Source organism: Lissotriton helveticus, chromosome 7 (assembly GCF_964261635.1).
Source record: "Lissotriton helveticus chromosome 7, aLisHel1.1, whole genome shotgun sequence".
Lineage (NCBI taxonomy): Eukaryota > Metazoa > Chordata > Amphibia > Caudata > Salamandridae > Lissotriton > Lissotriton helveticus.
This window is the reverse complement of record NC_136068.1, coordinates 1,656,857,287-1,656,881,265: the sequence shown is the minus strand read 5'-3', so window position 1 is coordinate 1,656,881,265 and position 23,979 is coordinate 1,656,857,287.

Genomic DNA, 23,979 nt, shown 5'->3' with positions numbered 1-23,979 from the left:
GGAAAATGACATACATGTAGGCAGGCGCTTTACATGTCAAAATACCTGAAGGGAGGCTTGCACTACCTATTGTGGAAAGCAGTGACTCTGGGAAACCGTGAGTATAGTGAAATGAAAAGAACTCCCTGGGAACCCAGCCGGAGAGATTGAGAGGGAGAAGCTAAGACCCCAGGGACAGACAGGAGCAGAGGGATGGGAACGGGAAATTGAGAGAGAGAGGAAAAACAGAGAGTAAGGAAAGATAAATAGAACAAAAAGGAAAGGGAACTGTAAAATAGAAAACATAGCCCTTGAAACAGAGAAACTTAGTATGGCAACAATGACAACTCCATCTGGGATGAGTGACTCAACATCCAGTTCAGGCCATTTTGTGGCCACAGTTTCAAAATATCTTGTGCATGTTTATGTGGAAGGACATACTATTTTGGAATGGTTTGTGAGCTTTGAGAGCTTTTGTAAAGTGCAGGCCTTAAATGAGAGGTCTAAGACAGCTGTTTTAATGGAGTGAATGCCACTGGAAGGGACAGCCTTGTAGACCAGATGGTCTATGAGCAAATGAAGGAAGCTCTCACTAGGTCATTTGGGCCCAAGCTAGTTCAATACCTAAGGAGATCTGGTGACTGCAAGAGAACAGTGTTGGATTCCTTGTGTATTGCCTGATTGGAATGTATGGGTAAGACAGAAGAAGGCTGAGTATTTTCAGTCCCTTAGCCAGTTAATGTGACAGGAGGATTCAAAGAAGAGTGTGCTATGCTATATAGGCAATACTGATGTGAAAAAGAGGGATCTAACAAAGCTTGCAGTGTTAGCTGATAAGTGGTTTTCTAACCGGGTTCACAAAGGGTTAGAGCATCTGTAGTAAAGAGGAGACAAATCCAAGTAGAAAATCCAGGATTTATTGAGTTGCAGCACAGTACTTCCAGTCTCCAGGTAAACTCCAGTAAATCTGACTCTAGTACACTTCATAACAATACAATTCCAAAAGGAACTGCTCCACAGTGTGCATGTGCAACAACAAAGATACATTCTATTAAAAGGGAAATATGCATATGAATGGAATATAATATTAAAAGGGAAATATATATAAATGTGAATACAACACATCTTTCCCCTAAAAGAAAATAAGTAACAACTCAAGTTTACTAAATAAAATTATACAAATGAATATACAACTGAACACCTTAAAATGATTCCCATCATTATTTCGATCCACTATTAGATCACTAAGATGTGCACTTAGGTACCCTTCTAACATTCCACCTCTTACCATCTTGTGTAACAATGCTATTGTGATAAACTTTCACAACCTTCATAGGTTTGCCAAACTTTGTCTCACCTTTGGTAACATAACCAGGTTTCCGAATTCTAACAACATCACCCACCATAAATGCAGGTGGTTTGACTTTCATTCGAGAATCATAATCACATTTGCATTTGCTTTGTTTAAGCTCCACTTTCTCAGCAACATCCTTGACATTCACATCAACCATGCGATAACCAACACTCTTTTTAAACCACCAAGGACACAAATTAGATACAGGATCTCTACCCTTTAACAGACGGAAAGGTGAAACCTCTGTTGTGGCATGAGGCGCTATACGGTACAACCATAACTTTTCTCTCAATTTTTCTTTCCACATTCCCCCAAACTTCCGTGCCCATAAGATATCTTGTTTGAGAACCCTGTTATATCTCTCAACTTGTCCATTACCCTGCGGTTCATACAAAGCAGTAGTACAATGTTTTATACCATATGAACGCAAGAATTCTGACATCTCCAAAGACTTGAACTGTACCCAGTTATCAGATACAACACTTTCTGGGAAACCTTCTCTTGAAAAAATCTCTCTCAAGAAAAGAATAACACTTTCAGTGTTAGGATGGGGTACAAGTTTGACCTCAGGCCTCTTGGAATGATAATCTACAGCAACAATGGCAAATCTACACTCCTGTGGCAAAAAATTAAATGGACCAGCAATATCAATCCCTCATTTCTGCCATGGATGATCTGGCCATTTCACAGGAGTCAAAGGTGCTGGATCACACTTACACATTTTATCACTTTCAATACACTCAGGAAACTCTCTAACAAACCTATCTACAAACCTATCAACTCCTGGCCACCAAAAATGTGACCTAATTAACCTTTTCATGGATGACATTCCCATGTGGCATTCATGACTCATTTGCAAAATATTAATCCTTACAGACAATGGTGGAATACCTTTTTCAGCTCCGAATAACAAATCTCCCTCGATGGCCAATTCATCAGCAACATTGAAAATAGGCATAATTTCAGCAGAAATTGGATCCTTAGAAGGCCAACCCAAATTGACAAATTCTCTTACCTTCCATAAGACAACATCCTCACTCATGCTTTTCATCCACAAACCTTCCGAAATCACACTGAACTTCTCAGATAACTTTTCAGTTATACTGACCAGCACTTCATCATCTCCATCAAAATTGACACTGGGACACGGTAACCTTGACAAACAATCTGCAGTCACATTAAGTTTACCCGGCACATATTCTATGTCAAAATTGTATTCCTGCAGTCGCGACATCAATCTGGCAATCCGAGCAGTTGCTCTTAAACCTCCACCTGGTGAGAGAATACTCACCAAGGGTTTATGATCAGTACGTATCAAAAACCTTGCACCCAAAATATAATTCCGGAAATGCTCAACTGCCCAGACACATCCTAACAATTCCTTTTCAATCACCGCATATCATCTCTCAGTAAGACTCAATGACCTAGAAGCAAACGCAACATTCCAATCTTCTTTACCTGAACGTTGCGAAAGCACACATCCCAGACCATAAAGACTGGCATACACTGTTAAAACACACAACTTGTTTAAACAAAATGGTTTAAGTGTAGGAGCTGACACCATATCAAGCTGAATACTGTCAAAAGCATTCTGTTGCCTAGTACCCCACAAAAATTCTACATCCTTTCTAGTTAACTCCCTTAACGGCTCCATTGCAAAACTAATGACGAACTTACTATAATACTCACACAGTCCTAAAAATGATAGTAGTTTATCTTTGCAATCAGGTGCAGTAGCTTTCAATATAGCATTAACCAATGATGTCTTGGGGGCAACACCATCCTTAGAAACAGTATGTCCTAAATACTCTACAGTTTTTTAAAAATAACTTACACTTCTTACTCTTAATGGTAAGACCAAAATTAGTCAACATTTTACACACACTTCTAAGATGTTCCATATGTATCTCATCACTCTTAGAAAACACAAGAATGTCATCCTGAAAACACTTCACATAGTTTCCCATGTCCTTAAATATATAATACATTGATCTCTGGAAAACTGAGGCTGCCGATGCTAATCCAAACGGCATCCGTTTGAACTGATACAAACCTTGAGGCGTAATGAATGCCGTGAGATGACGTGACTCCTCTGCCAATACAACCTGGTGGTACGCAGACCTCAGATCCAAAGTAGAAAACACAACAGCCTCACCAAGCATACTCACCACTTCGTTAATATTCAGCAGCGGATGACAATCTACCACAATGTTAGCATTAAGAGCCCTCAAATCTAGGCAGAGCCTTAGGGATTTATCGGGCTTGCGTGCCAAAACTACTGGGGAAACCCATTCTGAGGATTCTATCTCCTCTATAACATAATTTTTTAACATTTCATCAAGTGCACCACTCAACTCTTCTCTAACATTTAACGGTACAGGTCTAAGCTTTTGTACAATGGGTTCAGCTCGTTGTTTGAGTTTGATAACATGAGTGAAGCCCCTTAACCTACCTAACTCTTCTGAAAATACATCAGGGAACTCACTGGATAGCAGCTTCCAAGCACTATCTTCCTCCACACACATAACTCTCTTATCCAAAACACAATCATCTTGCAAAACCATAACAGGATCTTTGCAATGTGGATTCAACATGATGTTAAGTTTGAATTGATCACGCCAACCTAGAACATTTACACCCTTTACAACAACATACAATTTGATGTAAGCAGATTTGTGTTTAAAATAAATGGTGGAAGCAATATAACCAATAAAATCTATGTTAGAACCATTGAAACCATGTGCCATTACAGCAGGAGGACATAAATCACTCTTGGCAAATTTGGATTCATACCTCTCATCAAAATACTCTTCTGTTATAATGGTCCAAGGAGACCCGGAATCAGCCATAAGCTCTAGTTCAACATCCTTAAATTTAACTACACATTTAGGAGAGTCTAAAACATCCTCCTCAAGTGACCCTAAACTCACCAAAGATACAATCATACCTCTTTCCTTAAGGGATTCATCATACACAAAATGCTCACACCTGGATAAAGTGGACCCAAAATCCGTGTCTTCTCTCACACAAGAAACTTCCCCTTTTTTAAAATAAGTACTTTTGTCCCCAACCTTCTTCTTGTCTTCCCTGCAAGCTTTAGAAAAATGGTAAATTCTCCCACACTTATTGCACTCTTTTCCTAATGCAGGGCAAAACTTGAAGGAAGCTACATGATTGTAACTCCCACATCTGTAACATTCAACACAATTGCTTGATATATTTCTATAATTTTGAAAACTTTTTGTAACGTTGTTCAACGCACACACTTCTATAGTAGAAAATCCAGGATTTATTGAGTTGCAGCACAGTACTTCCAGTCTCCAGGTAAAATCCAGTAAATCTGACTTTAGTACATTTCATAACAATACAATTCCAAAAGGAACTGCTCCACAGTGTGCATGTGCAACAACAAAGATACATTCTATTAAAAGGGAAATATGCATATAAATGGAATATAATATTAAAAGGGAAATATATATAAATGAGAATACAACAGCATCCCTGTTCTAAGCCAAATGGGGAGAAGAACTCTCCACAGACTGGTTCCAAACAGGTGGGTAAGGGCTAGGCTAATTTTCTTGGGACGCATTCAAATACTTTAAAAGAGATTGTCAAGAGAATTAACTTCACCATGCAACACCAGTGATAGCAAATATGTTACATGTGGGCGAAGCTCCAAAAGAGGAACTTAGTAGCTATGGACATTTGGAAAAGGGACCCAGGTGCTCTGAAGCACATTCATTCTAACATATTGGGGGGGGGGGCATTTACAACGCAGTCATTACATCACAGTTCCTTTACAACGTGGTTGTTACTATAACCATGTTGTAAGAACGCAATGCCTTTACAACGCAAGTCATTAGATCGACTTTCTGTAAGGGCACTCTAACATAAGGAATAGTATGAATTACTATTCCAACACCTTCCCTACTGTTGCACAGGCTGGAGTTGGAATAGTAAATCATACTATTCCTAATTCCAGCGCACCCCCCTACAGCAAGTCGATCAAATGACTTGTGTTGTAAAGGTATCGCGTTCTAACAAAGCAGCCAATGGAACAATCACGTTGTAAAGGAACACAATGTAATAACATGCATGTAACATGCTATATTCATAATGGGATTTGTTCATGAAGTTAGTTGTAATGGTGGAAAGTGCCTTCCTGAGTGATGCTGCAGCTTTCAGCACCATGGTTGAGTGGAAGTACCTGAAATATGAGGAAATGCTCCCTGGAACCACTGTTACAGCAACAGCTCTCCTAGTAATTTTTATCTAGGGTCAGATTGCCAAAGATAGAAATTTCTTGAAGAGGGAATCAATATTATCTCTTCTTACATGAGAGACATATGGTAGCAAGATAGTGTGACATGCCACTTCTCCATGGCATACCAACCACAAGCCAATGGTTTGGTAGAGCAGTTTAACAAGACACTGAACAGCACAATGGGGTCTCAGCCAGAGAACCTCAGGAGGTAGTGGAATCTTCTACTTCCATGCCTTTTATTTGCCTACCAAGAGATTCTGCACACAGGAGTAGGGTTCCATCCTTTTGAACTTGTACATGGACACTTGGTTCCTGGTCCACTCACCTTCCACTTCTGATCTCAATGATTAAGAGATCTAGAGTTGGAATGTAGCAGGCCTAGCTGGCTAGTGCACAGATGGGGTATGGTTCCCTTTCATTAGGAGATTTAGGGTGATCTTCCTGCAGGAAACGTGGGCCATGTCCAATTGTTTCCATGTAGGACCTGATTAGGAGTAGAGGTGGTATTTATTACAGAAGAAAAATAATGATACCACAGGGTATATTATTGTTCAATAAATGCCACCTATTATGAGTTGTTGGGGTTTAACATGCAAATGTTGGTGTTTAACTCACCAAACTCCATATATATTGTACACTGTATGATTTTCTCACATTAAATTTCTGCAGATTTGACATTCAGCAATTTAATGAAGTTTGAGTTATGATATGCATCTGATAATGAATACATTTGCTAAAACTCAAGCAATTTATAATTCCAACCTGTGCATTAACAGGGTTTAAGACTATATGTAAAAAGGTACCCCCTAGGATTGATTTATAGGTTAAGGATTGTTAGATCTGGGGGTCTCTAGTTGGCAGAGGTAGGTACCAATGTCCAAATAGGGACACTTGCTTCTAGTCAGGGTAAGGGGATAAACTCTTTGGATAACCCCTGCTCACCCCCTTGGTAGCTTGGCATGAGCAGACAGGCTTATCAAAGGCAATGCGTAAAGTATTTGAACCAACAATCACAGTAACACAGTCAAAACACCACAAATGGACTCCACACCAGTTTAGAAAAATAAAGTATTTTTATCTAAATTACACAAGACCAAAACAACAAAAATCCAATATACACTGTTCCAAAATAAGTCTTTAAAAAGAGTTCAGATATTTGCACCAAAATATTCCAGTTGTGTCACTTTTAGCCCAAAGCACCAGTAGATGCAACAAAAGTCCCAAGCAGCAGCTGCAGCGTCAGAAAACAAGCCATGTGTCACTCCTGAGACCCTGGGGAGGCGCAGCGGGAGGGTTGCGTTGCATTCGGTCTATATGGAGAGCGATGTGATACCTTGTCTTGATTCCAGTTTACAGGTTCTCTTGTAGAAAGCGTCTCGCACAGGCATGATACGATGTTCTTCGGGACGGCGACGATCTCCGGTGCAGCGGTGATGCGTGGTGCAGCGTTTATCCTCTTCTGTCATGGCCCCTCTATGCGTTGACGCCAGACTCTGGGACGATGTTCACAACGATGGGATGCGGTCCGCAGGCAAGCGGCAGCGACGACAGGCTCTGCGATGATATTTGCAGTGACAGGAATCTTCTCGCACTGGGATGATGCACTCCGCAAGCGAGTGACGCGTCGAGTCTGGCAGCGGCAACAGGCGCTGCGACGATGTTCGCGACGACGGGAATTCTCTCGCACTGTCGACGATGCATTCTGCAAGCAAGCGATGCGTGCAAAATTGTAGATCTTCTTCTTTTCTTCTTTTCCAGCTCCTCAAACAGCAGGAAACGACCTCCAGAGGCCTCACAAATGAATCAAGCACTCTAGGCAGGTCAGAACTCACACAGCAGAGTTCAGGGGTGAAGCTGGGTGGTTAAGTCCTTTTCTTCCTGGGACTTCTTAACAGGAGGCCAGCTCTTCTCAGGCCCTTGGAGATCTCTTCAAGCAGGGGACACAGCTACAGTAAAGTCTTTCCCCTCTCCTTGGCAGAATAGCAACTGCAGATCAGCCTACAAACACACAGCAGAGCAGTCCTTCCTCTTCAGTCTTCCAGCTTTCTCCTTGGCAGAGGTTCCTTCTTGATTCCAGGATGATCTAAAGTCTTGGGTTCTGGGTTCCCCTTTTTCATACCAATATTCTGTTTGTTCTCTGAAGGCAGAGAGGCCTTGGCCTGGTCCAAACCAGTTCAGGTCAGTCCTGGAGCACTCTGTTTACATGACTCCTTCTTTCCTTTGAGAGAGAGGGGCAGTGTTGTCAGCCGCCCAGCAGGAGGTGGAGCCAGCATTGTGGAAGGCAGACACATCCCTATTCAGGCCCAGGTGCTATCCCTCCCACCACTCAAGATGCAGATGAAGCTAGTCAGCCTAGTGCTGACTCACCCAGTCTCTTGGAGCCACCCCAGCCCCTGCCACTCACAAACCAGACAGTCAATTCACAAACAGGCACACAGAAAGGTCAGACAAGAAAACAGCTACTTTCTAAAAGTGCTTTTTTCAACCCTCCTTCCTATAAGATGGGTTATTGAATTCGGAGTTCAGGGATACCAGACTTCAATTTTACATCTTGCTCCTATGGGAAGATATGCAGGTAAACATTATTCACAGCATTCCCCATTCTTGCCTATGGGCAAGATAGCCTTTCAATAGTGAAAACAAAATTGGCAGTATTTCACTATCTGAGCATGTCACCCACACTAGTACATGCTCTACCTTTTACAAAAACAGCACCCTGCCCAGGGGGTACCTTGGGCCTTCCATAGGGGTGTCCAGTGTGTACAGAAAGGTAAGGGTTAGGCCTGGCCAGTTGGCACACTGGTCAGGTCAGTATGGCAGTTAGCAACTGCACACAGATGGCAGGACTGAGGCACCATTTTAGGGCTACTCATGTGGGTTGCACAATCAGTGCTGCACACTCACTAGTAGCATTTGAATCACCAGCCCTGGCACACTCAATGCCCTTTACTAGGGACCTACTGATGAAAAAATCTGCAAATCATGAATAACCAATAATAATAGGAATTTACCCAGGGAGCACTTGCACTTTGACACTGATCAGCAGTGGCAAAGTGCCCAAAGCATCTAAACCAGCACAAACAAAATCCACCACAGCGTCAAAAATACAGGAGGCAGACGCAAAAAGTCAGGGGAAACCTCACCAAAGATGCCAGGTCTAACAAGGAGCAAGGGGAAAAAACACAAAAATTATAAGATAAAACTCCAATGTGACCTATATTCTTTATCTATTGGCTCACTAGAGCTCTATGGGCTGCCCATAACTAGAAATATCAAATCAAATACATGATCATATGGTATTAATCATTTTATTATATTTTTTGGCTTAATCATGTTTTCTCAATTTAAATGAAATATTAATGTGTGCTTTAATCTTTGCACGCCCATGATGTCATTACCAGTAAATGCCATGGCAATGTAAGCTGTAATCTGTGCCTGCACAGTGATGTCAACAGCAGTAAATCTAATGTCGATGTACACTGTAACTTATGCCAGCATCATGACGTCAATCTCAGTGAATGCAATGTTGATACACAATGCAACAACTGTATGTGTAGTAAGGAGAATATCAGTAAATATGATATCAATGACCCCCATGTTACATGTGCTCACACTCATAAACTCATATAATTACTGCCGTATATATATACTTGTTGACCTCTACATCAACTCAAAGTCCAAGATACGTGGTCAGACAGGCCCTGCGACCCCTAACTCAAGCCTACTGGTTGACAGGGAACACCCTGATTGATCCCATTGCAGGTAGTCACATCACAAACAGGTCCCAGGAGATTGACCCCAATGAAAAACGTTTGCCAAAAGCAAGTGTTCCCAAAATACCACAAAGTTAGATGCCACATGTAGTTAGGTACAATCTGTTATCCAGGACACAACATGCACGTGGCTTGAGGTGATCACACTCTCAGCACACCAGGCAACTGGGCACACACATATTGGCCCATACTAGCTCTCCCTGAGGTCGAGAGCCATCTGTGTCCCCTCATCAGATGTTTTTTCTTGTTATTTGTGATATGATGCTTTGCAAAGAATGTCAAAGTTTTTTATTGTACCCACAAAATGTATATATATGCAGCCAAAACGTCTGTACTTTAAGACTGTCTTCAAACGAGCCTCTGTTGTTACTCTCCCGGTGGCTGCGTGTAATTAAACCAACTTGTTCCTGTTTTGCCAAACGCCTCTTGTCTTTTCATTAAGTTAAGGAAAATGTATATTTGAGCAACAAAGATCAGGGTCAGTTGTGATTAGACAGACTTAGTAAAGGTATTGTGTATATCATTTCAACATCATCACAGGCAAGCAAAGGAGAAAGGGCCAATATCATTGGGGAAGCATCTGGCCACATTGGTCCTGAGACAATGGACAGTGATGGAGCGCAAGCTCACCTGCTCAACATTCTCACCTGGGCCCATAAAACTATGTATATATTTAAACAGGTAAACCTACACTCGATCAATTTTAAATTTCACCATTCAGAATCTATACCATTTGACTTACTAATCCAAGTCACCGATACCTAATGTCCTAGAGGATCAAGGGAGTTAGCGAGAAAATAGGTAGTAAAATAACATTTAGCATTTTATAATAAACCACAAACTCTGGAAAGGTTTAAGTTCTTTTATCTAAAGTAATATAGAAACCATTATAATTTCTTATTCTATTAAAATGAATGAAGATTGAAACAAATGGGTGCAATAATTTTTTGAAGAAATATCGTTAAGCATTAAACAAAGGGTTGGGAAGAAAAGGGAAAACAATACATATGACAAACCCACACTCTGTAGTTACCTAGAATAGTGTGAGGACCAACCCTGGCCACGGAGTCAAAGGATAAGAATCCCAAAATGCAGGTGCCAGCAAAAAAGAACAGGTGCAGGCAAGAATCAGTACAGGTTATGGACCAAACTGGATCAGGACAGGACCACCACAGGCTAAGACCGGCACCCACAGCTAAAGTGCAACGCCGGCGTCACACCCCTCTCTGCAGCTAACAGCCGAACCCCGATTGGGTCATCGAACTCCTCTCCAGAACCCCGATTGGGTTATCAAATCTTCTGACAGAGTGCTCCACCATCACCTCTGCTCTCAATCACCTATTGAGTACGTTGGGTCAGTGACAGGTCAGCTATTCGGACAAGTCAGACAATCTAACTAACTAAGCCTACCCTAGTTATACTATATTCCAGGTCAATGTACCACCCCCCAATGTTGCAAATGTGTGAATCACACAATTTTATTAGACAAAATACGAGGAGAAGTCATCACACCATATTAATATGAGGTAACTTTTCAATCATGTATTTAAATGTTCCCTCCCATGACTTTATCTTCCCATGCACTTTTATTCCACCCGGCAGTGAATTTAACAGTAACATACAATATTTTAACAAATTATTCAATTCAGCTTCCTCTGGCAGGGTGAGGAGGTCATTTTCCTCATAGTTTCTCAGTCCATGTCTGATTATCGCACTGGTTCAATGCCACAGCTTCAATCGTTCAGAGGTACATTTCAGGCCCAAATGCGCTACATGCAAAAATAGAAGAGAAACAGTTTTAGAGACACAGAATAAATGAATGCACTGTATGCCACTTATCTCTATTCTATTCCCATTCTTTTTATTTTAACTATTGCATTAAAGATTAAGCAGAATGAACAGCTTAGCAAAGCCGCGATGCAAGCTTCTTGCACGTTAGGACACAAAACAGCCATCTTAGTTCTAGTGCGCAGAAGTAAAAGTTTCCCACCAAGCGAAATAACACGTCATGTCACGTGAGTGTGACAGATGCGTGTGCAGTAGAAAATCCTTCGTAGCAGCAGCTATTTTAATGCAAGCGGATTATAGTTAGTAAAAGCACATTGTCGAGTTTCCCCTAGATACTAGAAATGTCGTGTAATGCAATATTAATATAACGAAACATGTTAGTTAGTACATTAATATTATTTTCGAGAGGGCTGAATACAAGCAAGTCACTTTACGTGTGCAACCTTGCTCCATCAACAGCGAGGGAGGACCTAAGGTGCTGGACCTGGAAGGTTTTGCTGGGGAACTTCTCCCTACGTGTGTGGGGTGGGTACCACACCCTGCCATCCCCAAATGGCCCACATTCTTGAGCTGGCCTATCCCGAGCTTGATGGGCAGTTGAAGGCCCAATAGAAGCAACAAGGTGGTAAGAGGCTCAGAGGGTGAGAGGAGTGCTGCGGAGGAGGGAAGTGCAACATAATCATCATCTGAGTCATCCTCAAGTAGACACGCCCTAGTGGTGGCTGACCCCCAGGACAGCCACCACTGACAACATCATCCCTGGCTGCCCCTCCCTACAATCTCCACCCTCCCTGTCACTCCTTACACAGTTTGCTGGGCCCGCAGCCCTAAGAGAGGTGCCATCTCCTTGACTCCAGGTACCTGCGCTGACTGAGGAGGCTATTGAACTCCTGAGAAACATCTCTGTAGGTCAGACTGCACTACTGAATGACATCCAGGGGCAAGCTAGACAACTGCAACAAATCATGGCCTACCTGGAAGGCCTTAATAGCATAATGTCTGGTGTATAGAGGTTTTTCTAGGCTCTGGCTATCTCAAAGCAGCCTCCCGTCTTCCACAATCTCCCCTCCCCCGCTCATTCCCCATCTCAATACCCTATACCCAAACTCGTCACAGGCACATGCAGACATTTGCACACACTCACTGATACAGACTCATCCAGCACATCCACACATAAACACATACACCAAAGGAACACTTAAACACATCCAAACAGAAAGACACCACATACAGCACCACAGCCCATCACCCACACCACATCCACACACAGCAGAGAAAACACCATGCCCACATACACACACCCCGCCTCATCACATCCACACACAGAACAGACAACACCACACACTCATGACAATACTACACCCCTACGATCATATCCACATCCAGCACGCATACCAATACACCCACATTTACCCCCAACCACAAACACATTCACACCCAGCATACATACCACCACACCCACATTCACACACAACCACCATCAAATCCACACCATGCACACACACCACCACACCCATATGCACCCCCAACCACCATCATATTATCACACACACTGCAAACACAACCACACCCAAAATTACTACCACATCAACATGCACAGCATGCACACACAGCAACACCCTCTACAGATACACCAATCCAATCTCACAGTACACACCCAAGAAATACAGACACACACAATCAAACACCCAACAGACACATGAGACACAAGACACACCCATACTTGCAGAACGTATACCAGACCCTCAAGTAACTGCACCGTCCCCAGGCACAGCACACACTGTCACTGCCTTTATCTCCAAGTCCCCACTCCTTCCCAAACATCCTACGAAGTTACCCACTGAAGATCCTACCTTTTCCTTGCATGTAACCCTCCCAAACCTCCAACCACCCATTCCAAACACCATCCTACCCCTCTCACACTCAAGACCAGACCTTCCACATCCTAACCCAACCCTCATAATGCCCACCCTGTCTTTTTCCCAACTAACCCCTCTTAAACAAAGGTCCACAACTTCCTCTACCCACCCCTTCCCAACACAAGGGCACCTTACCCAAACCCAAACCTCCCTCCTGCAAGTAAGATCGATGAGGTGCCTGCCTTACCCAATGAATGACCCTTCCGGAGGAGGTTCCCCTGGCAGTGTCTTTTGAGACATGATTGGTGGCAGTATACTGTGCACAGCAGCACTGTTGATTTTGGGACTGCAATTGGCCTTGGGTTATGCACTGAGATATTCTCTTGTTTGGAAAATAAATATTTGGTTAATATTTGACCATATTAGTCCTCGCATGCCGTTTCCATTGCTATTGTTGGGTACCTGACATTGTTGCAGAGCTTAGATTGTGTGAAATATTTATTTATTTTGCACATTATGGCACGTTATACTACATTTACAGTGTCCTTTGTTATGTACATATAGAGGTTGATAAGCTATATGATGGTCATTAGATTATATGTGAAGCCAATATTCATAGTAATGACCACTTGAACCAACTAATTGATGTGAGATGATTCATTGGGATGTGTGACTACAGCTATGTTTGTTACACCTGGATTGGTGAGCAATATGAAGAGGTTTGTATCTATTGTCCTTGGATCCAGTGTAGGAGTTACACAGTACAAGGGAAAATGTTCCATGGATGGATATGTGACAGGAATCCCCCGACCGGCCCCACCGCTGTTACCTGCACGGACCGCGGCTGGTCGGCAGGAAGGCACATCTTGTTCTGCCCCGTAGGGAAAACAGATGGTCCTCCCTCCAACAGCTGCTCTACCCTATTCCGCTGTTGACAGGGTTGAGATTTCCTGGCAGGACCACAGCAATCGTTTGTCTATGCGCCCACATGCTGTTTAATACGGTGAGCGGACAGCCAACTAGGCAGGTGGGCAGTCTGACACAGTTTTGATGACGAAACAGTTTCAGCCAAATTCGTAATCAGGCCCAAAGCTCCGAAATAACCAAAACAACAACTACAACAAACACTGAACAGAAAATAAAATACATTCAAGCAAAATAAGCAGAAAATTAAGTAAGCACATGGGGTTGACTGCTGGACTAAACCTGGGATCAAGGGAACTGTGGCAGAACTAGGCACTAGACTCTGGTGTTAGGTAGAGGCTGCGGGGAGCAGTGCACAGACCAGGAAGGTCAGGGCTCTGAAGAAAAGGTTTGTACATTTTTGGGCAGAAATTTGATGCACCTTAGTCACAATTTCTACCTATGGAACTATTATCTGTATGGAACTCAAAGTCCTCCAGTGGGCCACTGTCACTGCTAAGTTCTGCTGAAGTTCCAGAGGCTTTAGATTCAAGAGTACAACCCTTACAGAGGTTCCAGAGCAATTCAACATGCACACCTCTAAGGCTTTCTCAGGTACTGCATAAGCCACCAGCAGGTTACAGACCGTGCCCAATTGCTATTGATCAGCTGGGTACCTCAAAAAAAGGAATCTTGAAGCTTCTTGTCTCACTTGTATCTCTGATGTTCCACAGGGGGTCACCAGCTGAGCTTTGGAGTCCTGGTTACAAGTTGGAACAGGTCCTAACCTTCAGGTTTTCATAGAGGTCTCCAGTAGCAAGACTAGACTTCTTTTTCTCTTCCACAGTTACAAAAAGTGTTTTGTTGACCTTTTGATAGATGCTGCTTTTTCACGATTCACTAACCAGTGGGTGAGGTGACTCCTGCACACTACCTAACAATGAAGACAAAGTTCTCAAGCACGAATCTTCCCAGTCCTTCAGAACACCTTCTTTACGTTACAGAAAACTATTCCACAGCACACTTGTCTAAGTAATATCCAGAATGGCTCACCCTTAGAGGTGGTTTGTATGCCAGCCAGGGATTTTTGTGAGCAATCCCCTCCTCCTCAAAATAGCTCTGGGACCATCTCCCCCTCCCACTAGGCTGGTGCCACGCTGACTACTGGTGGCACAGCAACCAAGGGCTTCCATTCCCTGTCTTTCCATTTACACTTATTTATGCATGGGGATCCCTGAACCTGGTCTTTTTCAAGGTAATGAAGTTCTTGAGCCTCCTCCAGCTACAAGTTCTAAGCTGATTTGTGTAACATACGTCAAACCCATGTCTTCATGCAAAATGGCTAAGTCATCATTTCTGCTCTTGGAGAAGTTTTCATGCCTCATCAAGTTGATGCACTGGAGCAGTTTTCATACCTCATCAAGTTGATGCACTGATAGACTAGCTGCTAATAATTAGCCAAGATTTAGGTAAACAATGTCTAACTTTTAAATAGTCACTTTTACTTAATATTTACACAACATCACCCCCACTGAATCGGATGTTTATTAACAATAGAAAAGGGCTATGCCTTTTTGTATATTTGTTTACTTTTGTCCCTGATATCAGTTTAATGTGCTTGAGGATCATTGTGGTGTCTAAGTAGAGTATTTATATAATATTATATGTATTTTATTTCCATTTTCACCTGCACCTACTTGCCTCCCAAAGGATGTCTCATAGTCCATAGTCCACCAATTAATTTTTTAATATTATTTGATTTTTCTTCTGCCTGCCAAAAGTCTGAGTTTTGGTCCAAAAATGCACACCTGCATTGCCTTTTTTAATGGATTATTCAATTTTCCCTGCACTAACTGCATTATTTTTGTTTAAGGATTATTTCATGTTTCCCCATGCCCCCTGCCTGCAATAGGTCTCCTAAGCTATAGGCACTGAAAAGCTTTCATTTTTATTTATGGATTATTCAATGTTTTCCTTAACCCATAGACTTCCATAGGTCTCTGAGTCTTAGGCCATAGGCACACACCAGCATTTACTTTTTAAGGATTATTAATTTCCCCTACACTTCCTGCCTTCCATGCATCTCTTAGGACATAGGTGTACAACAGCATTCACTTTATTAAGCAATAGCTTACCCGTCGCACGTTGCTGCGATCTCAGAAGAAAGGACATTTAAGGAAACTTTTTATGATGACATTCAATTTACATTGTGTCATTTTTATTGAAACATATTCATTTTAATATGGAAAACATTTGAAAGTGTTGTTTTAATTTTGTTTATTTATTCTAGTGCTTGTGGATACACGATATTTTTTGTTTTCCCGTCTGGTGCGTACACGAATAAATCAGAAGGTTTTCCGACGCGTGAGCTGGCCACATACTGTTGCCCATGTGAGAAGCATGGATTCTCCAAATCTAGTCCACACACTTGCAGCGATTGTCCTTGTGCTTTGTTGACGGTTATTGCAAAAGCGAGTCGCACCGGAAACTGTAAACGTTTGAATTCAAATGGCATGTCTGTTGGGATCATTGGAATACATGGCAACGGTACATATTCGCCCTTGAATTTCCCATTTAAAATTGTAGCTTCGATGACATTGTTACTCATCTTTTTCACCGAAAGTCTTGAACCGTTGCATAGTCGTGGTGGATTGATGTTTCGGAGAAGAATGATAGGCACACCAATTTTTAATGTTAAAATGTGATGCGGTCCGATATTTAACAAATTGTTATGCCAGAAACCTTGGCAGGTGTGTACTCAACAACTTCCCAAAGTTTCATGGCGATCGGATGAATGGTGTAGTAATGCATAAAGGACAAACAGACAGACAGACAGAAATACATTCTTTTTTATATATATAGATTATAATATTAGATAGGGGCGTGGCTAGGCACGCAATGAGAACGGTAGCACCCGGGTAGAGCTCCGAGCTGAGCCTCCCCTTCCCCGGGCGATTTATCCGTCATTTCCAGCCGAATCTGCCTGAAACTACAGGCGGACCACCAGCTAAGTAACTTCGGCGATCTGGCCGACTTTCGTTCTCAAGGACCGCCGCCGGAGCACCGGACTTTCCTGCGGCCCCCGAGCGGGACTTGCTGCTACGCGACCGGTGAGGACGGCCACGAGAGGTCGGGGACTAGGCCGTGCATCAAGGCCCCAAAAACGCGGCCTAGGGTCCGGAACTGCCCGCTTCCATCCACGTTGGAGACCGGACCTCGAGGGGTCCCCATGCGACCTGTCCCCTGCACCCCCCCTCACCCCATTGCTGGAGCGGAGCCGAGCGCGTCATACAGACGCCGCGGGTGAGACGGGGATCCTGAACTGCCGGCGACGCGGGCCGGGACTGCGATCACGGGGCTGTCTGCCCGGGAGTGGGGTGACGGCCACGCTGGAGGGCCTTTGATGCGACCGGAGCAACAGGGAAGTCAGCGGGAGCCCGAGGCGGCGGCCCACTGACCCAGCTCTGCAACGCGGCTTAGAGGGGCGGCCGGACTTCGGACCCCGGACTCAGCCATTGCCTGGTCTCCTTGGCGGGTACCTTTCTCCCCCTCGCCTTGCAGCTGCTGCGGATGGACTGACCGGCTGGCACCCGGCTGAGCGCCACGATGCGGATGGCGCCCACACTTGCAGAGCAGCTGACGCACTGACCGCCTGCACTTCAGAGGAGACGGGGCCGGTGACCAGAGAGCGGATCGGAGATGGAGGCATGAGGGCCCCGCCTGCCTAACTGATAGACATTGCGGCGATCCCCCCCGCCAGGTGGCACCCCCGCCACGACAGTGCCCGGGCTGCACGGAGGGACTGATCCCCACCACGACCAACCACATCACCAGCACACGAGTGGATACAGCACTCATGCCACGCCGGGCCCCGCAACTCCTCACTACTCCCTGAACGACCTGAGCAGGGATCAGCGACTTTCCTGGACTGGAACCCCCCCGGGACAGACCCACGAGACGCAGTGCCGGCCGGTGGTGGAACTCCGGGGCGCGACCCACCTTTCGAGGAGTGAAGTCCTGCATGAGATGGACGCTGGGGGCCCGGCCCACTTGCCACACTGACTATACTTTGGGGGCCACAACGGCGCTCCGCTCCGCAGCCACTGGACAACACGCCATAACCGTGCTAGATGCTCCTGAACTCCCTGGAGATCGCGGGCCACGAGCTGATCCCTTTCATTGACCTGGTAGAAGACTCGGAACATCTGCACCTGTGAGCTCGAACCTACCTGGGGACTTGGCTGCCTGCAAGAGGCGCACAACATTGACATAGGCAGCCTGTTGTAACACACCGCTGTACTTCTACACCCCTCAAGCAGGAAGCACGGTGAGGACGGATCACGCGGCCTTGCGGAAGCAGACGTCGAATGCGCCCCCCCTGTGCTCGGACGACATAACTGAACCTGGGAACGACGACCACCCCGTCCCCTGGCTTCGCCGCCGGTGGAACTACCTCGCACATGTCGGGAGGGGTGAGGACTCGCACTGGCACCGGAGGAGCCCTGTTGAAGGGAAAATCTGATACGACATCACGCAAAATGGCGGCGGAACAGGTCACATCATGGTTAGACAACATGCTTGCTGCCATGGAACGCTTGGAACAATCCCTTCAACAAACCAGGACGTCCCTGGAATCTAAGATAGACGGAGTAGCCATAGATCTTACCCACTTGCGAGACGACCACAAGAAACTGGCTGATCGCACTAAAACGCTGGAGGGGACAGTGAAAGACCTTGGCCCCACTGTCTCACAAACTGACAAGCACGTGCAAGACCTCCTGGCAAGAGTAGAATTCCTGGAGGACCGTGCTGAGGATGCGGAAGGGAGGGCGAGACGCAATAACATAAGACTCGTCGGTGTCCCGGAGAAATGGGAAGGCGCCAGACCGGCTCAACGCGTGGAGGATTGGATACGTGAGCTGTTGCCTGCGGACACGCTCTCACCGCAATTTGTAGTGGAAAGGGCGCATCGAGTACCCACGAGGCCTTATGCCACCGGTTCCAACGCAAGCCCGCTACTCTTTAAGGTCCTGAACTACCGAGACAGGGACACCATTTTGAGGGAAACCAGACGACTCGGGGAGGTCCGGATCAATAACGTCACGGTGATGTTTTTCCCGGACTATACCATACAGGTTCAACGTCAACGTCATGACTTTCTGGAAGTGAAGCGCCGACTACGAGAGGCAGGCCTCAAGTACTCCCTACTCTTCCCCGCAAAGCTCAGAGTAGTGGCGCGAGATAAAACTTATTTCTTCAACAACCCTGTGGAAGTAAGCGACTGGCTCGACAGCGGAACGGACACGACACCGAGAAATGCGCAACATCCTGAGCCGCGGCCCCGGGGCCGCGGACCACGGCGTAGGCGAAGGAACAGAGGCCACGCAAATGACCGCCCAGACGACGCGACCCACCACTCCCCGCCAATGGACCAAATAATTCAGGAACAACAAGACGCCCTCAGGAGGGTCTCCCAAATCAGCGCCTCGCCGACCTCGGAGACTACGCGAGCCACGAGTCCGCCATTGGCACACAGCGATGAAGATGAAGCCATCTACGGAATTCCGGATTCTCAACTTTCGGTAGAGCTTCCAGATGTCACGCCACAAACGGCCGACATGCCCCATTGACTCACGTCATGTGCGACCAGCAGCTGACGCCGGGGCGGTAGAGGCGGGACTCATGGGCGAACGATTGCTGGGATGCTGCGGACACAGCTGCACATGGAGAAACCCCTCACCGCCCTGGAAACAGACGGAGAAGTCCTAGCGCTGTGAGTACTCACCTAAGAGGTATGGACGCTAAAGCAGGCGATTAGAGGGTGGGATTGCTGCGACCTCCGTTCTTGTCATGTAGCCACACTCCTATCCCGCATGATTGGGGAACTTGGCTTGCTACCATCAAAGATACATACTTAGTCACCCAGGGGCGGAACCACTGGGCCAGGTATGGCCTAATCGGATGTCGCAGTAGACTGCGTGGTGGGAACTTTTGATGGCCCGGGGAAGGGCAACAGTCCGGTATCACTTGACTGGACTTTGAGAGACTACCTTCTTGATACCTAGCTCAAGCTGCCCCCTAGACTTGAACGCTAAAACTTTCGCCTATTCTGTTGCCGACCTCTTGGTATTTTCTACTGTTTTGCACTATTAGTGACCCCAGTTATATTCCTTCTTCCCCACCTCAGAGAGCTGCCTATGCCCTTGTTACACATGTCGATGTCTGTGCCTGCGGGGGGTGGAGGGGGGGACGAGTGGTCTTGTTGGGGCGATCGCCTGGGGGATGGGCGGCGGAGGAGGCGGAGGCCTCGTACCGAGATAGTGGGTATGGCTGAGATTCAGATATGTACATGGAATGTGAGAGGTATGCACACACCATCGAGGCGTTACCAAATATACTCATACTTGCGCCGCCACAAATTCCATGTAGCTTTATTACAGGAAACGCATCTCAATAAGGCTGAGGTACACGCGCTGCACAGGAGATGGCGCGGACAAATCTATGCTACTGAATATTCTTCCTATGCCCGTGGGGCGCTCATATGGGTAAGGCCGGGCACTCCCTGGGCAGTCATGGACACACAGATAGATGTGGGAGGCCGGTATGTGATAGTTAGGGGCAGACTCGATGGACATCCGATAGTACTTGCCTCCATATACTCCCCTAACACTGAACAAAGCGGTTTCCTCGACGGCCTCTCCACAGCGCTGGCGCCCTGGCATGGGCTTCCATGGATACTTGGAGGCGATTATAACAGTGTCCTGGACGTGCACTTAGATAGGTCCACTGCTCCCCCGCCCAGCGCACAGGCACACGTCACATCGAAAGCTCTCCTCAACTGGGCCCAACAATGGCGGCTGCAGGATGCATGGAGAACCCGCAACCCCACGACACGCACGTACTCTTATTGGTCAGGTGCGCATGCGCTACATGTCCGCCTAGACAGATACATGATTTCCCCGGACCTCCTCCCGCTAGTCCTAGATTCCCAATATATGGGCCGCACCCACTCGGATCACAACCCTCACACATTGACCATTGCATGGGACGTTCCGCATCCCCCCATTCCCACCTGGCGCCTTCAGCCGGACGTTTTACTTGATGCATCGTTCCGAGACTCGCTGCTCACACAATCAGCCCAATATTTTGAACTCAATGCTGACTCAGCCTCCTCCCCCCAAGTCGAATGGGACGCTTTCAAAGTGGTGACACGGGGGTACTGTCTAGGTACACAGGGTCACATGAGACGCCAGCTTGAACGTGATCTGACGCGACTGGAATCGGAACTGCTTGACCTCGAGTGCCCTGCGGATGGAGGTGAGAGCGCCCGACTGACTGCAGCTCGAACGGAACATGACCGCCTGTTGGACCGTTTGAAATGTGTCAACTTTGCGGCACACTCTGCTCGGACACATAGGCAAGGTGATAGGCCGGGCAGGCTACTGACCTGGCTGATCGCGCGGGAAGACCGATCAGCTCCGATATCGAACATACAAACCGGAGATGGCAGGACACTATACTCTCAGCGCCAAATACACGAGGCATTCACGGAACACTACACTGATCTGTACCGCTCCCGCCTCCAAGTCTCCCTGCCCACCATTGTAACCTATCTTTCTGAAATACGGTTACCCACCTTGACTGCGACGCAACGGGGTGACCTGGGGGCACCACTTGACCCCGAGGAACTCCGAGACACCATATTTAACCTCTCGAACGGTAAAACTCCGGGACCGGATGGCTTACCGGCCGAGTTTTATAAGGCCGCCTCGGTCATCCTGATCCCACAACTGGTGAAAATGTTTTCCGCAGCCACCGACGACTTCGCCCTGCCCCCGACCCTCAATGAGGCGACACTTATCTCTTTGCCCAAACCTGGAAGGGATAGCACCCAGCTGGGCTCCTATCGCCCTCTCGCGCTTTTGAATACAGACTATAAAATCCTTGCCTCCGCGCTTGCCCGCAGGCTGGCCCCCTTCGTACCCACGCTGGTGCATCACGACCAGAACGGATTTGTGCCGACAAGACACACATCACACAATATCCGACGATTATTTCGCCTGCAGGAGTACGCCACGAGACAATGGCCGAGAGCGGGGTGCCTTGTGCTTGATCTGGAGAAGGCTTTTGACTCGGTGGAGTGGCCCTACCTGCGAGCGGCGTTGGAAAAGTTTGAGCTGGGAGATGACTATCTGATGATGGTGGGCCTCTTATACCGCGAGCCCACGGTCCGGGTCCGCACAGGAACATTACTCTCTGACTCTATCCGCGTACGGAGAGGCACTAGGCAAGGTTGTCCACTGTCACCCCTGCTGTTCTCCCTGGCTGTGGAACCCCTAGCCGAGATGCTCCGGTTGCAAGGAGCCGACTGGGGAATACCGTTGGCGGACGGACTGCATGTAGTATCCTTATACGCTGACGACCTGCTTCTCTACGTCAGGGACCTCAACGACGTCCCGGGATCCCTCACCGACATTTTCGGCACCTTCGAGGAAATGTCGGGACTGCGAGTGAACTGGGCCAAATCGGGGGCCTACTCGTTCGACCCGAACGTTCCCGAATGTGACATACACATCGGGGGTGGGAGGTTGCAGTGGTATCCCAGCACGTTTAGATATCTGGGGATATACGTCTACCGAGACCCAACAGACATCCTGGAAGGCAACCTGATGAGGGCGATCGCCTCCACCAGAGCGCAGGTGGGGTTCTGGAATACTCTTCCACTCAATGTCCCTAGTCGCACTGCCTTGGCTAAAATGATAGTACTCCCACGGCTGTTGTACTATTTCGCGAACATCCCGACGTATGTGCCTGCCCGGGTGTTCCGAGACATTGAGGTCCTGCTCCGAACCCTGATTTGGAACAAAGGCCGACCCCGGGTAGCGTTGACGAAACTCTACATGCCCACTACGGAGGGCGGGCTGGCAGTTCCCAACATGGAGTTATATTATCTGGCTGCACAAATGCAGTGGGTGTCGTGCTGGCTGGGTGGTAAGAATCTGAGTGACACGGCTTCCGACACCGCCGTTTGGTCCCAGCCCCAAATTCAAACACTGTTCCACCCGCTGACTCGGACTCCCAGACCATCGCAACTACTGCTCGCAGTGGCGCGCAAATGCTTCCTCCGATGTTTGCGCCTAACGCGAGCGACGACACCCTAAGCCGATATTGCCACTGTTAGGCACCCCGACGACGGCGGGGACCCTGACCGCTACGCGGTTGAACAGCTGGATCACCGCGGAGGTGGAGACTTTGGGTGACCTTTACTCCAACGGCGCCCTTCTACCCTTTGCAACCCTCGCGGAAGACACGTCCCTCCCAGCTGGTCAGTTCCTGACACACGAGTCTCTCGTTCACGCGCTGACCGCCGCCTGGGGAGACATGTCTAGCGAACCACCGACGCACCACTTCATACAATACTTGCATGTCATGAGCAACGGCACCCACATCATTCATTGGCTGACACAAGCGCTTCTCCTACATACATACCCGGTGACTGTACACCTACGGGAAAAATGGGCGACGGACAGGGGGCGGGACTGGACGGACAAGGAGTGGGCTATGATCCTCGTTGGCCCAGTGAACATCCCCCGCAGCCCACGTTTTAAAATTATACAATTTTACATATTACACCGTGCTTACCTCACCCCTGATAAAATAAATAAATACTTCTCGGTGACTGATACTGCCTGCGGCCGCTGTTCCCTCATAGGCGCAGATCTCCTTCACATGCTATGGCTTTGCCCCGCCCTTCAGCAGTATTGGGAAGGTGTGACCAAGATACTCCGACACTGTACTGGGGAACAAGTACCGAACACATGGGAAGCCTGTATACTGGGGTTAGATAAACGCACACACCTAAATAGAGTCCAAACTAGATTCTGGGATCTCGGACTTATCACGGCCAAACGACTGCTCACCAAGAGATGGAAGGCTGCCACACCCCCTCACCTCCGACACTGGTGCCTGTCACTGACAAACTGGGCGCGAGCTGAATACTCTGTTTTACAGCGAGAGGAAACGGCGGGGCTCAGGAAGTTCCCCATTGCACACCAATGG